The sequence below is a fragment of the Adiantum capillus-veneris genome, chromosome 19, assembly GCF_014529385.1.
Source record: "Adiantum capillus-veneris isolate H3 chromosome 19, ASM1452938v2, whole genome shotgun sequence".
Classification (NCBI taxonomy): domain Eukaryota; kingdom Viridiplantae; phylum Streptophyta; class Polypodiopsida; order Polypodiales; family Pteridaceae; genus Adiantum; species Adiantum capillus-veneris.
Window position 1 is genome coordinate 32,232,965 of NC_140949.1, and position 16,944 is coordinate 32,249,908.

Sequence of the window (16,944 nt, forward strand, 5' to 3'; positions counted from 1 at the left end):
CAACATCTTTTTGATCTAAGGGAAGATTATGCTTTGGCAGTTTTTGGTTGAGTGGGGATCTAATGACATAGGATTTATTGATTACTCACCTTGCCCATTAGCAGTCTTGGACACAGAGGCAGAAAATTTTATTGACAGCTCAAGTGTTGGAAAGCATGTGCAGGACATTGTTCTGAGATATGAGCAACAGGGTGTACCTTCTGAAGAGGAGTTCAATGAGATCCAGAAAAGGCTTAAAATAGAGCATATGGGAGAGGAAAAGACCAGAGATTATGAAGTAAGGCCAACTAGATCCATTGATATATGGGAACCTGCCTTGTTTGAGGAGGATGAGTCTCCTAAGGTATGTTAATGACCATTTTTCCCTGTCTTATTAATGTGCTGAACAATTAACCAAGACATATTTTTGCAAATTGAAATACTGGACACAGACAAATTCCTTGGCAGGGGGAAGGGTTCCAGACCCTTAAATTTAGGAAGGAACCAGAGCTTGGGACACTTTATTGGGAAGCTCGACAAAGAGACTGTCATTATATTCCATAACAAGTTTACAAGAGAACCATTGCTGCCAATGCTTGCAATTAAAGCACTTGCAAAGGTTGTTGGTTCATATCAGCTTCCTCCAGGGTTAGAGAAGTTAATATTGGTGGAAAAGGAGGAAGCCATCAGAATTTTTGGATTCTTCCCTGGCCTTACTGGTTCTAGAGCTGGTTATTTTGCAACAATGGCATCCTATGTACTTGCCCACTCTGGGGACCTCAAGAGACAAATGATAGGCTACAATAAGCAGAAGTTTCTGAAGTTTAGGGGTGAAGTTGATGTACCTTCATCAAAAGACTGACTTTGCTCAAACCTGTACTTTGGCCCACTTTCTACCTTGTCTCTCTCTTGTAGCTAGCCATTGTAAGAATTTTTCATTTGCAGATGAACTATTATATGAATTTTGTCTTTTCTGCTTGTTCCTGTGTAAGGCATTTGCTAAATCTGAGTTCAGTAGTGCTTTCTTTGTCATTTTTGATCTGGTTCTATGCCATATTTGTCTATAGAACCATTGGAAAACCTCAAGCAAGCTGTTTGCCTTCACTGCACCTCCTCCATGTCTTGTATGCTTGAAAAACTTGGTTCTTGCTTGATAATGGGATTTCTCCATGCCTTGTGTAGACCATATGGACAGTGAGCCCCATCTCTTTACAAACCAGGGAGTGTGATTGTAAATTATATGCTGGCAAAGTAAAAGTGTGTCAATAATTAGTAAGTATGAGATTAATCATATGCTTCCAAACTAAAAGTATGTACATATTAAAAAGGTCAGAAAATAAAGAAAAAACTTACCATGTAATGTGTGAATTCCTGATCCCAAGCATCTTTCATTGCACTTCTGAAGTTATTGAGCACTTTCTTGAAATTTGGCAGATCATTTTTGCCCCAGGATGTCTTATCACAGTAGGAAAATACTTTGTCTAGTGATTCCCATACCTCTGCCTTTTTGTTTCTTGATGTACCTTCAAGACCATGATCTTTGATGGCATTGTGGAGAGCTTTCCACTGGTTATACTTCACATTGGATGAACCCTTCTTGGCATTTACCTTTCCTAGTTTGCCATGAAACCCTAGGAAAGCTCTGGCCTTCACACCACCAACAGATACCTTTCTAGGCACATTGTTTCCATTTGAAGACCTCTTCAGGTCTGTTTTAATCTTAACCTTACCACTGTGAAGGCCAATTTATGATAAAACCCTTTCAATACATTTGATTGCAGCATCTCTAGCTGCTTTTGGCTGTAACTTCCAGGCAAACCCCACATACAGATGTACAATTTTCTCCACAATTCTGCAAAGAGCATGCAGAGTGCATATGTGGACATTAGCAAGTGGAATATTTAAAACTGCTTTGAAGTTTGGATCTTGAGTATGCCTATTGGGTGCTTTGTTCCAATTTGCAGGATTACATTCTTTTGCTGATGCCATACAATACAGACAAGGGCTCTTTGCCATAGCTCCTTTGGAGACATTGTACATACATTTAAGGGTTTTAAGGTCTCCTCCCATGTGCCATTCCACCCTGTAACTTCCAAACCCTTCAACTTCAAGCTCTTCCCCTAATTCTTGTGCATTAATGACTTCGGGTATTGTTGTTTGATGGAAAACCCAATCCAGAACATCAAAGTCTTCACTCTCTACTTCAAAAGCACCTAGCCACCAGACATTCTTCTCCGATTGCACGCTGAAGTACTTGGTATCCTTCGGTTTCAATGCTCTGTTCATTAAAGTTATGGAAATCCTCTCAATTTTTCTGTTCTTAACAATCTCACATTCATCAAGCTTTATCACAAAACTGACAACACCATTTGCTTCTGTATGCTCCAGCTCATAGAATCTGATCATTTCCTTCTGAAGTGTCTTCAAGTCAAGGAAAATATTATTGAACTCGTCAAATTGAAGATCCCTCTTTTTACCATGATAGGTACCATGAATGTGGTGAGGCTCACCCAACATCTCCATTATCCTCTCATTGATCTTTTTCCTTGCCTGCTGCACAATGAATGGCTTTGGAAGCAAAGAGGACCTGACCTTACATTGCTTTAACCTTGACTTCATATTTCTGAACAGCTTGCTATAACCATCTCTGCTAATGCCTACCTTCTCCATAGTATATTGCACATTCTCCTTGTCCAAGCAAGAGCTCTGCAAAAATCCCTCAATGCACTGCTCCTTTGCCTTTTTAAACTTCTTCTCTGTGAAAATCTTTTTGGCAACCTTGAGAGGTAAAACATCACAATAATGTTTAGCTCCCATTTCCATGTTTGATGCAGAGTTTGGTTGTAGCAAAGTCCTAAATCAAAAGGTACAAAATTAACTGATTGTTGTCCAAATGACACCAACAAAATAAACAAACTAAATTAAAGTTAACTGAATATTAATCATTTAATAAAGAACAATAGCATAATAACAATAACATAAGCATAATAATGTGGAGCAGAATCATAATACAACTTAACAAAAAGATTAACAACCTAACATAAGCAGAATCATATAAAATAAGCATAAGCAGAATCATATAAAATAACAATACCTTGCTGCTCTGATTCTCCTGCTGCAACCTCCTCCACCACATCTCAAGGCTTCAATGTTCTTTAACTTCTTTTCTCTTTGTCTGTTTCCTAACATTGTATTCTTGCTTCTAGCTTGTTTGAGCTGAGTTTGTAGCTTTTCGTTGCTCTCTTTACATTCCTCAAGTTGTTGTTTAAGAGTATTTATCATTTGTTTAGTCAAATGATCTTCTAACTTAAGAATATCTCTCTCTGCCGCAAGACTCTGTGTATAACCCAGCAACCCTCTTTGACCATCACCCACAAATTTTATCAAAGATGAACAATTTGAGAATGGGGGAGTGCTCTTTGTCATTGGGTCCACTGGATACAATCTTCCATCAGTCCAGAGATCAATGTGATTTTTTTGATCTTGCCGCATTGCTTCAAATATGGACGAGGACACCTCTGCACATTTGTTTCTCTTGCGCACTGGACAATATTCTTCATTTAGCTCAATGTGTAGAGGGTATAAGCTTCTTCTCTTCCTCATGGAAGTCTGTTAACAGTATTTGTCAGAGATAGTACTATAGGAAAAAGCTGTGCAGATACGAGGAAGAAGACGACACAGAAAAGGTTTGTTTCAGCTTTTGGAAATTTTGAATTTTGGGCCAGAACTAACGTTTTCGTTAGTTTTGGAGGGAGTATTTTTTAGAATACGAAAGATCCTAGAAAGATTTGACAATGACATGTTTCGGTGGAGGTAAAAAGGACGCAAACTCACCTTTTTACAAACATTTCACTATTTTTTAAATAAAGTATATATTCTCTCTCTACATATTCTTACAGGGCACAAAAGTGACCTCAAAATTCCCCTAATGGCGGTACATCTGGTGGTGTATGGACTTACACGGGAGCAGGACAACCGGATGCACACGATCACAGCCAGCCAGTGGGCATCGGTTGAGAGTGATTTTTTCTTGCCTTTTGTAGTCTTTAGACTAGGTTCCCTTGCTTAAAGGCACAGTCGCCTTTAAGTGGGAGGTTGTTGGGGTATAGGCACCTGTGCCTTGCCCGGCTGCCTAGAGTCGGGCGCCCACTGACTTGTATACCTTATACATATCATAAGTGTATAGGGGGCTGCTCACTCTTTGAGTCTCCCCACCCATATATGTGTGTCATGTGTCTCCTTCTCTCTCTCACTCTCCCTCTGTGGTGCTCACCAATCCCCTTCATACCTCTTGCTCTATTTGTTTGTATCTCCCTCCCATGAAGTTTGTGTTCAATTTCGAGAATGACATTGTGCTTCTAGGTAAAATCTCTAGGTGACAACGTCTCTCATGGTATTTTTAAGTTTTGGGCATGGCCCTCCTCTTGCTATCTTTGGTCGTATCTTGTTTTTTTCAAGTCTATTTAGAATTCTAAGAGTAGAACAGGATAAAGCTTCCCATTATGGAGCTATAGAGTGCATCATTTGTAAGTTTTAACATGCTAAAGTTAGGTTAATTATTAAGAAGAATTTTTTATCCAGCTACCCAATCATAGATTTGAGATCATGGATAGGTTTTATTAAGTCTTGTCTATCTTGGTTGTTAGTTTGGTTCCAATTAGAGCACTTTACCATAGTAGAATGCATTAATTTAGATTGTAGATGGTAGACTCGCTTTTTTGAATCATCTACCATACTTGAAGGATTACCAACAGTGGATAAAAAATAACACAAGGAGTGACATAAAAAGAATTCTTTTATTTCATGATACGAAGAGAGCTTCATAAGCTCGGCTATTCAAATAAGTGATGAAGAAAGAACATCCCTTTCCCCCAAGAGAAGCACATCCACACTATTGGATTCAAACATTAGACTAGCTACGACATAATGCTGACCCTAATTCATGCAACCACTCCCTTATAGTGTCAAACTAGTTTGTAGTGCCTTGACTGCATTTGGAGTCCCGACGTAGATCAACAATACCACAAGAGAAATTAATACCTTGTAGAAAATCCTTGTGCAAAACTTTGGCCAAAGTAACAACGAGCAACATCAAACAAGGAAATTGGTTGGCGTGCCAAAGTCAATCCAAAAACCAAGATAATTTTCCAAATTGAATTTGATGTTGATGGTGGCTGAATATGACTTGTAATTGCCTTGCCAAATAACAACTTGAAGCCGTGCAAGATTTAGTGGCATGAATTTAATGCTTCACGAGTGTGCCAAAATGCTCCGCTAAGACGCTTCAAATGCACGTGCATGTCACAGTCATAATAAATAAAATTTATGGTAGCCTCATCTAATTGGTTCAAAAAGCCCAAGGGAAAATAAAAAAAGAAAAAAAGGTTTAATTATGTTCTAATTTCTTGGGGAATTGGACATGGAGAAAAGGATTGTCCCAAGTGAAAATCCGTTACCCAAGGCAAGAAGAAAATTGTGAACATGGTGCAGTTGCTTCCCCTAGAATCCTCTTCTCAATACTCAAAGGTGGAAGTAACACAAATAGAAGCGGTGCATGAGTACTATATTAGAGAGTTTATGTGGCAATCAATGTTTGGTTCATACGAGCTTGTGAGAATGCATGGGTCTATCAAGGGTCACAAGTTGAGAATCTAGGTAGATGATGGTGCATCTCAAAAATTTAATTAACTATATGCTAGTGTCTCAATCTGCCAACAGACCCCTAGTACCCATTGCTACAAGGTAGTTATGATAAATGGCGAGGATGTCGACATGTGGGATACACAGGTAAAGGGGGTACCACTTGAGATTCAAAGGTATCAAAGGGTTAGGGTCATTGTAGCTATGATGTGGATTTTCAAGTCATGAATATGCATAGGGTAGATGTGGTGTTCAATCAAGAGTGGTTGCATGGGCTAGGGTCATCGTAGCTATGAGCATAATAGTCTAATGTTTGAATCCAATGGTGTGCACGTGCTGCTATTAGGGGAAAAGTATGTGCCTTCTTCACCAATTATTTGTACTACTGAACTTATGAATCTCTCTTGAGATAATGAGATAGCCTTTTGTGTTTCTCCTTGTGTCATTTTTATCCAATGTTGGTAATCCTTCAAGTATGGTAGATGATTCCTCGATGTCGCATGCTTCTTTTCTTCTTCCTTCTCTTTCTACTTCCCTATCATCATAACAAGAAAATCCGCCCCATAGAATAAGTCATTCTGAGTCTATTGAGGTGGAATGTCAGCTTGCTAACCACCTCAGTAGAGGGTTTATTCAACTTAGCTTTTTACCATAGGCATCACCCATGTTGATCGTGAAGAAAAAAGACGGTGTTGATTATTGAGGTTTGAATATGGTGAAAAAATATATGTTACCACGAGTGGATGAGTTATTTGACAAGCTCACCCATGCCCATATTTTTACCAAAATAAATTGCGTTCAGGGTATCACCAAGTGCGCATTTGTCTTCTTGATATACCTAAAACTACTTGTTGAACAAGGTTTGGATATTACAAGTTTTTGGTTATGCCTTTTGGCTTAACCAATGCGCCAACTACTTTCATGACACTCATGGAAAATGTTTTGAAACCATATTTGACCAAGTATCTCATTGTTTTTCTTGATGACCTTTTAGTGTACGATGCATCTCAAGCAGAGCACTTACAACATTTGAGGCAGGTATTCGATATGCTATTGCAACACAAATTATATGTTAAGGAAACCAAGTGTAATTTTTAAAAAGAAGTTATTTGGGACAGGTAATCTCTATTGCCTAACTACATATAAATCAATCCAAAGTGGATGCTATCCAAAATTTTCCTCCAAAACTTTGGAAGAGCTCAAGCTTTTCTTAGGCTTCACAAGTTTTTATCGAAGGCTCGTTAAAAACTATGCCCAAATTTTTTATCATATGACTGATCAATTGAAAGCCAAGGGAAAAGAACATTGGGGGGAAGCTCAATAGCAAAGTTTTAATGCATTTAAGATTGAGCTAGCTATTGCACCCATTTGTTGGCGGTCAAGCCAAACGGGCACCCTTCGAGTTGACCCTTTCTTCCATGAGCCCAAAATTTTCATATATCTTCATTATTTTTCTAAAAAGCCTTGTAATTATTTGTAGTCTCTGATTATAGATGGGCAAGCTCTAAGATACTAAGTTGTGAATTCTAAGATACTAAGTTGTGAATTCTGCAAAAAGTCTGAGTCTAAAGTCGGCCGTTGGCCAAGAGAACCCTAGGTATAAAGCCTATTTTGTAAAGTGGGAAAATGACACCTTCTCATTATCAAGTTTTGAAGTATTGAGTGTACGACTGAGAGTGACTACTCTCTTGCGACTTGTAATCATCACATCTTGAGCTCTGGTAATGGAATTTCAATTCTGAAACTTGCATTGTGTTCCTTGTTCTATGCTCTTTCATTCAAGTACATTCATTGTTGATTCTGCTATGATTTTAGACTATGCGTTAGTAGGCTAAATCTACTGATTTGAGTGCATTAGTGATTGTTTTTTGACATTTCAACCATAGGAGAGTGTTTCTAGACCCTAGGGCGACTTTTTTGGTATGTTCCGTTGCAATTTTCAGGACCTTGATTATGATGGATCGTGATTTTGGTACCTCCTCGGAATGTGACCAAACTCGGTAGGTTAGTGCCCCTAAGTGTCATGGATATCATTTGAGTGCCAAAAGAGGTTGATGATCAAGTGCGGTGACGAAGAACATAGACAAATTGCGAGATATGAGAGCGATAGATTTGCATGTGCTAGAGATGGTGTTATTCCGTAGGTTCACTTCTTGAGGTTGACACCCTCAACGAGTTGTTGTGCCCCATCCGAGTCGCTTCCCTCAGTATAGAAATTATGTTAGTGTCAGATATCTATGCTACAGACGTCCGTCAGCGAGCCGCTAACACCATTTTAGCTATTATTGATCCTATGAAACCTTTTGTGCTTGAAACACATGCTCGTAATCGAGCTATCGTGGTAGTTCTCTAAGAAAATAGACTAATTTCCTTTGAGATGAAGAAACTTGATTCTGTCCAACAAAATTATTTTGCACATGAATGCAAGGTCTATGCAATAGTTTTTGCTCTGAAAATGTGGCGACATTATTTGTATGGTGCTCAATTTGAAATAATGTTTGACCATGAAAATATACACAACAATTTGATTTGAAGGGTCAAAAGGCCAGGTGGGCCTAGATTGTGACAAGAGTATGGTGCAAGGCTTTGGTATTGTAAAGGTCGATACAATTTGGTAGCTGATGCTCTTAGTTGAATGGCCGAGATCAGCTCTCTTCTCTTCATGGAACTTAAAAGTGAGTTTTGGAAGCTTTGAAGGGTACACGTGAGCATGATGATACTACTCCAAGGTGTGGAACTATGTCAAAAAGGGATCCTTCTCACTCCAATGTTTGTAATGTGTCCATTTCCTCCACACCCAGTTCTCCTCTTTTGAATGATGACTTGTATAGATGGAAGAATTTTTCCATAGATGGGTACATACTCCATAAGGGGAGAGTTTGTATACTGAAGAACACAAGACATTCAATGCCAAATTCTTTATGAATGTCATGAATGATGATAATCCTAGTACAAGGCATCTGGCTATAAAGAAAACTTATGAACTCGGACCATGATAGTTTTATTGGCCCTGTTTGCGTGGCTACGTTCAAGACTATGTTTGCATGGCTACACACACACACACACACACACACACACACACACACACACACACACACACACACACACACACACACACACACACACACACACACACACACACACACATTAATGCAGAGCAACGTATATGAAACTGGTCTCCCTTTGGCTCAGTGGATTTGCACTAAGGAGTAGCAAAAAACCTCTCACTCCACGATCAGGAGTTGATGATCAGATGGGTCTCTCTGTCTCTCTCTCTTTCTTGCCTATGAAGCCAAAGCTTCCTCTTAGAGCCCTTGGCTTCACACTAGGGTGATTCTTTTTGGGAAGGGACTCTTGAATTGGCCAAGAGCCAGTTCTCTTATAAAACCCTACGTATAACTCCTATTTTGTAAAGTGGGAAAAGGACACCTTATCATTATCAAGTTTTGAAGTACTGAGCGTATAACTGAGAGTGACTACTCTCTTGCAACTTGTAATGATCACATCTTGAGCTCTGATAATGGCATTTCAATTCTGAAACTCGCATTGTGTTCCTTGTTCTATGCTCCTTCATTCAAGTAAATTCATTGTTGATTACTCTGTGATTTTAGACTACACGTTAGGCTAAATCTGCTGATTTGAGTACGTTAATAAGTATTTTTTGACATTTTGACCATAGGAGAGTGTTCCTAGACCCTAGAGAAACCTTTTTGGTATGTTCTGTTGCACCTTCCAGGACCTTGATTATGATAGATCGTGAATTTGGTACCTCCTCCAAATGCAATCAAATTCGGTAGGTTAGTACCCCTAAGTGTCCTGACATCACCCTAAAGTTTTATAGCATTTGGATTCCATTTGAGTGTCAAAACAGGTTGATGATTGAGTGCAGTGATTATGAACATAGGCAGATTGCCAAATTTGAGAGCCATAGATTTGTGTGTGCTCTATAGAGATGGTGTTATTTTGTGGGTTCACTTCTTGAGGTTGACACCGTTAACAAGTCTCTGTGCCCCATCTAAGTCGCTTCCCTGAGTATTGACATTATATTAGTGCTAGATAGCTATGCTACAGACGTCCATCATGGCGACCCGGTAACATTGGTGCCATTGCCAGGGCTAGTGATCCTTAGTGGTGAGTGACCTAATCGTAGTTTTTTACTTTAAGACCTTGATTTTGATTTCCACTTCATTACACTTTAGCAGTCAGGCAGCCAGACACGTGGTTTAGTGCTTGGTGGAGTATAGAAGTCGAGGACTTGCTAGATCTATTCTTGAAAGGTAAAGACGGTTGTGAGTGAGATATCCAAAAGCATTTCATTCTTCAATTTTCTTGTTACTTTCAAAGTGCTATAATGTTTTCTGTTTTGACTCAAATTTGTAATGTTTTGTCCGTTTTGTTTCAAGTTTCAATTCAGTACTTAGAGTAGGTTAAGTAGGAACTACCTCCATCAAATTTGTACAAAGGATCATATGAAAAAAGGGTGAGAAACATATTTTGGGCTAAACGATGATAAACTCTAAAAAATATAAAATTTGATGGTGAGAACCTCAAAGTTGATCTAAATTCAAAAATAAGTGCAAAAAGAGCAAAACCAAACCACAGAGAGTGAATCTGGAAAGTTTCATGGAGATTGGTGCAGGAACATGGATCATGATCCATGACCCCCTGCAACATTTTGAACAAAAACTCATACCAATGGGTCTAGAGTGATTACAGATCAAAGGATACACACTTTTGGTGGAAATTTGACACAAAAACTCAACCCAGTCAAGAAAATTGGATAAAAACTCCAAAAACCTTGGAAATAGATAAAAATTGAGACCTTTTGACTTTTTGGTGTCCAAATTCAAAAATAAATGAATATATGGCCTCTACAGGGTCTGGGCATACAACTGACCAAATTCCAAGACGCGATGCTGTGGAACATGGATCACAATCCATGACCCCTTTGGCTTGATGAAAAATTTGATGTGTGACTGATAGAAAGCTTCCCAATAACTCATTCGAGTTCTAGTGCACACCGGTGACCAATCATTACAAGTAATCAACCCAGGTTAGGTATCTCCCCCCCTCCCCCCCCCCCCCCCAATAAATATGATACCCCCCTTCCTTATTTTTATGCTTGGGACATAATTTATTGGGGGCCTATCCCTAACTTATACACTTATGTAGCTTATAAAAAGCCCCCCCTCCCCTGCACTTACGTGGTGTGGTAAGTTTTTCATGGTGAATCCCCTGGGAAAGAACCCTTGTCTAGCTCTTTTAGACTTCCAAGTCCCTCTCAACACCTATTTCTCACTCACGTGGTATAACTTGCACATATTTCAATAAGCAAGGGTGTTATTGCAAATATTGTTGGAAGCGTGATTACGATAAGCAAAAGGCACAAGGGCATGAGTCCAAGTTTGCAGAAGGGGGAGGGGAAGAGAGTGGAAGTGACACTAATGAATTAGCTCCTAGTTTGGTTTTTTAAAAACAATTTATTGTCTCTACTTCTTTTTTGCAAAACTCACAATTGTGAGCGGTGATTGTATTCAAATGTCACAAAGAGATTACAAAGCAGCGTCAAGATCATGCTGAGCCTTGAGGGACATAAGGTTACATCAAAACTTGGAGATACTCAAGCCCTTAAACGGCACAACTTGTGCCTCTACTTCTTAATAAATATGCAAAGTTGGATGAAAGGTGGTGACAAAAAGGTGTGGTAGTCACACAAAAGTGAATTTTTTTGTTCAAAATATTAGCCTTTAGAGGAGAGGGGGAATGTTGTAATTATTTATTTGTAATATAAGGATCATGAACACCATAATGGTGCCAACCCCATGTAGCTCTTGCCTATAAATAAAGGAAACCAAAACTTCTAATAAACACATTATTGAACATAACAAAGGTGTCATCCCTCTCTCTCTCTCTCTCTCTCTCTCCCCCCCCCCCCCCCCCCCCCCCCCCCTCTCTCTCCTTCCTTCTCTCTCTCATTGTGTGCCATTGTTACCTGTATGGTCTTCTTGTCGCAAGTTCTCATATATTCAACTCTTATCAAGCTCCCAAACATGTCTTTCTGTCAGTGTGCTCCCAAGGACCTATACATTGTACATCCTCTAGCATGTGTATGGAGAGACGGAGAGAGAGAGAGAGAGAGAGAGAGAGAGAGAGAGAGAGAGAGAGAGAGAGAGAGAGTGAATTATCATCCACGGAGGTCAGATATGACTTATGGGACCCAAAAGAAAATTACAACGGGTGCGTTTTTGTGGCAAATTCCACTGATACATATCAGTTAAGGACTGCGGGTCCATTGGCAAGATGGAAATGAAAAAGGAGGGAAGACAAAAACCTAGGGGGGATCATCTGTGGGGGGAGCCGGTTTGGGATTTTGAAACTCCTGGATGATAGCTTTACCACCTCGGTAGACTGCCCATTTACCTTGTTTGCAGGCTTCATGTACCTTCTTGAGCTCTTCACTTTTGCATTTGAGTTGTAGGAGTGAGTTCTTCTGCGATCCAAAACTTGGTACCTTTGAGAAGACGTGATTGTTGGAGAAGCTTGAGCCAACCGTCCCTACTCCCAAATTCCAAGATGGCATGCCCATGCGGTATAGGCTTGTCGAGGCCTCTCAAGATGATACAATATATTTCATTGTAGTCGAGCTTGATCGTCTTGAGAGTCTCCTTGAGGAAATTGATGCGCTCCGAGAAGTCATTCTTGGTTGTTTCCCATGCTTGGGGTAGCCCGCCAATGCATATCTTGAGGATATTTTCTTCTTGAAGTCGGTGTTCTCAAAGCTCTACTATCACACATGTCTTCATCTTTGCAAGTGTTGCCGAGTGGGTTTCAATGGCTTTGGCTTCGACTTCTTTCACTTTGTTGGTTGTAAGATCAGCCATGGACTCAAATCGTCCCTCAAGCTTGCTAAGGTGAGCTTTGAGATCGCGATTCTCTTCCATGACCCGATTGAGATCTGCTTGGAGGCGATTGATTCGCTCGAATTTTCTTAGTGCTGCTAAGACAACAACAAACTCAGTCGTGTCTTCATCTTCGAGGTATTTGCTTTGGTCTTCATGTTTCCTATGGGAAACTTCTCCTCGTCGAGTGTCCGCACACAACCAAAGTTGTGAGAACTGTGGCTTGTGGGAACCCCCTGTGGTGTGGACAACCGAGGTTGTGAGAATGGTGGCCTGTGGGAACTCTCTGTAAGAACCCTTTTTCACCCTTGTTCTTAGGTTGGGCATCGACAGGGGCCAATTTAGTAACCAATAGAGGAGCGGGGCCAACACAGCAGCGGGGCGAGAGTCGTGGGCTTGTGAGGGCCGTATGTCTAAGTGAGGCAGTGATGGGTTTAACCCCCCCCCCCATCCAGGCATTGCCCTTGCAGCTTGGCGGGGAGCAGCAGAAGTGATGTTGCAGGCTAGGGTAGAGCAGGGCAAAAATGCCGGCAGAGAGAGAGAGAGAGAGAGAGAGAGAGAGAGAGAGAGAGAGAGAGAGATGGATGGGGTGGAACATGGATAATGGGGGTGGAGTACTCTGCAGAAACATGTTGTAGCTCCTTATTGTCTATATGTGAAGATAATAAAAGAACGGATAGAGTTATGTTAGTGAGGTTAGTATAGTGGTTGTTCGGCCATTCTAGCCAAGGCACAATGACCATTAACCCAACATGAACCCCAAGGTAACCAAGAATCTCTCATTTTGTCAAGGTCTAAAGTTATAGGCAATAATTTGCAGTGTGAAAAACAAATCATTAGCATAAACATTGCGTTCAAGTAGAGCTTTGCTCATATTTTGACAAGGCTTATCATATCCATCTTATAAGCGATTCCATACAGACAAAGATAGAGCTTCGAATCAGGTCAAAGACAAACCAAAAGTAAACTAGAACAAAGATAAGAGAAAGATATTACCTCCTATGTCATGATTAATGCCAATTCAAACATTCTGCAAGCATGCTTACTATTTTTTTTAGGCCACTTCATTGTATTTGTTCTTCTTTTAAGGGCCAACCACTAAGTATGTTTAATGGTTGCTCTAAATCAGAGCTATTAGCTGCTACCATGACAGAGTATGTATTCTCGTAATTTGTACTCCCTCTTGTTCAAGGAGAGGATCTATAAGTCACCTTGTTTAGAGTCTCTTGTTTTGTCTACACTGTGTCATCCATACCCCTAGATTTAATTGTTGGTCACACTAAACCTATTTATACAGTATCTCAAATTTTGTGTGAAATTGAAAACTAACCAAATCAAAGCTCAAAAATCAGCGTGCACTCAAAGGCCACAATCCTATAAAATAGTGTACATCCATCTCTCTCTCTCTCTCTCTCTCTCTCTCTCTCTCCAATAAATGTGGTCGCTAATTATTTGCACATGAACAAATTCATAAGATTGTTTGTTGGCCTCTTCAATTTTATAAAAAAAAAGGGAAAACCTTGTAAACAAGGTTAAGAACTTAGAGAAACTCACAATGGCTTGCCTACTTTCTACCTATGGGTGTGGGCATGTGTGCATGCGCGCATGAGAGGGTGAGAGAGAGAGAGAGAGAGAGAGAGAGAACTATGGATGTACATGGATATCCTTTTAGAGAAATTAGTTTGCCTTGAGTGTTTCACTATGGAAAAGGTGTGAATCAAAAAGTAGAGTAGTGTTGTATCTTTCACCTCATATCATAGGTTATTCTCAACAGTCTATTGTCATACCTCTTCTCTTCAGTTATAAACCTAATCTTAGGCTAGCCAAGGACTTTATTGTTACTTTAGTTTAATTTTTTATCAACTTTATGCAATGTTTTCTTATCAAATGATTTGGTAGCAACAACAAAAGATCCTAGCATTCCACATAGTTTTGGGCACACTTATTGGTAACATTCCATTCATGTAGGGCTCTCTGTGTACAAGAGATAGCACTTTCCTAGTCTTGTTTTACCTACTCACCGTGCTCTTTGATTTGTAGAAGCTTGAGAAAATGGATGTGATGACAAGTGAATGTAATATGTAACCCAATATTGGGATTATAGACAATTTTCTTGGCAAACCTTGGATCTGCTATTTAGAAGATTCCATCAATGGTTAATAGATAACGATTGATTTGGAGTAGGTCAAGGATTGTTTTACACCAGCTTTGGATGCGTGGGAAATGGACGAGTGGCGAGAGTGTAGGTTGATCGGGCACATAGTTTGAAAGTCAAACTAAGACACATTGAGGGTACGTCTAGTTATCAACAGAAATGGTTTCTTACTACGTTCGCAGTCACTATGCTACATTGGCAGTCACTACGTTGGTTTCTTACTATGTTGGCAGTCACTATGCTACACACTCTTTCGCTAGTTTTACTCAGTTAGATCAGGTGAGATTTATATGTAAGATAGGGATATGATAGTTTTCTTCATTCATTGTCATATAAGCGTAAAAAGGGGGGTCATATTCCCTAATATGAGTCATATGTAGGGGTTTTATCAAAGTTGTCCGCTTGCAGGTGGCATCCCATTTTGTATATAGAGTGAATCCCCTGGGGGTTCTTTGTAGGAAACATTGCTCCTACAAAAGGATGGTGAAGCGTATCTCTTGCTCTTGGCGAACATGACTAGGGGTGTAGTGGTGCTAGAGCAGATAAAGATGCATTTTTGTGCATGGTATCTTCTTGGAGTATCCAACCAATAAGGACTGGTAATATAAGCCCAACAACACTGTTTTGACTAGTGACAAATACAGTTCAAGTGGATGGTAGTGCACTTAGTAGCATGGTAGCATTTTGTGAATCACTAAAGTTAAGGCCTTTGGTAGTAGCCTTATCAAGATGATGTTGCCACTCATCTAGAAAGGTGAGAATGCTATCTTTTTTAGTAAGCAAGCAATTCACTGATTTTGATGGGCGGTAACTTGTGAAGCCATGTCTGTGTGAGCATAGAATGACTTTAAATGCTTCTAGGATGCATGAGAGGCAGTCAACTGATGCACTAACTCGATTTGTGTATCGCCTATACATAACATGATGCTAGAAATAGATTTATTTTCTAGTTTATGCCATGCAAAAATTTTGGTATTCGTAACACGCGTATTTGGGGCAAAGCTAGTGGGAATTACAAGAGTCGGGCATTCAAGTGGTGTCTTTTACCACATTCCAAAGTTCTTTGTAAACAAGGAATTTTGCATGCATATTGCCCAAGAGCAATAATTGGTGTTAGTCAGGTGGTCAAGTTTATAAGATGTGTATGATTTGGAAGGCTCACTTGTGGCCATGATGATGCACTAATGAGGTGAAACCTTGATGAAAAATAGCCTTGCGGCTTTGTCTCTTGGATAGCTTTGAAACTGCAGTAGCTCCAATAAGAGGCGTATGAAAGTGTACAATCAAATTGGGGGGGTCGTACTGCCAATGTTGGAGGTTGTTGCTATAGAAATGTTTTGATTTTAACTACAAATATGTGCCCCTTTATCTCTATGGTGATAATTTTTAATTGTAGTTGATTTAAATTTCCATGCATATACTCTCTAATGACATAAAAAGGTGAATACATGAATGCCATCCAAACTGGTAGTGCCTCAAAATATTGTGACCAATGCAACTCAAATATTGTTCAAATCACCAACAGAAATTGACTATGATCTCTATAGGGAATCAAAATTAAGCTTGGAAATGAAACCTTCAGGGCTTGGTACAACATCCTATGACAATTTATCCTAGGGTGAAGAGGACATGTAGGCGGAAGAATCTAGTGAGTTTGTGTCAAAAGCAACCGAAAATAAAAAACTAGAGAAGAGAACTAAGAGATATAAAAGGCGATGATATCAAGAAAATGTGCATGCTAGGATAAAATGAAAGAGATCCATCGCAAAATGGCTCAGTTATGTGGGAGCATGTGATGCTCATAATATTCATGTGTGTGATTGAGCCCATTAGGGTTGATTTGATCTTAGTCGGTAGGATTATTAGTATATAATGATTGCATGCATTGCTGAGTAATTCTTGGGTTGATGTATACATGGTTTTTTGGGTGGGTTCCAATTCCTATGAGACTTGCAAATTAGATGAAGTTGTAGGTCGGATGGAGTTGTGTGTGTCTATAATGACAACCATTCATGCATCAATCTTGAGAAGTTTTGGGATTTTCTTGTTGCGTGTCATTGAAATCCTTTTATGTAACTTTTGAAGCCAAAAAATTCCTTTCTTGAGTTGATGCCCTTGTTGAGTTGATCTATTTTGTGGTCTTTTTGATGCCGGTTTTAGTTGTCTATGCACATAGACCAATTTCCAACAATTTTTTTGATTTTTTGGTAGTATTTTTCTCTTGTAAGTATTCTTGTTGTATGAGCTCCACCCATCGTGCCTCTCTCCCTC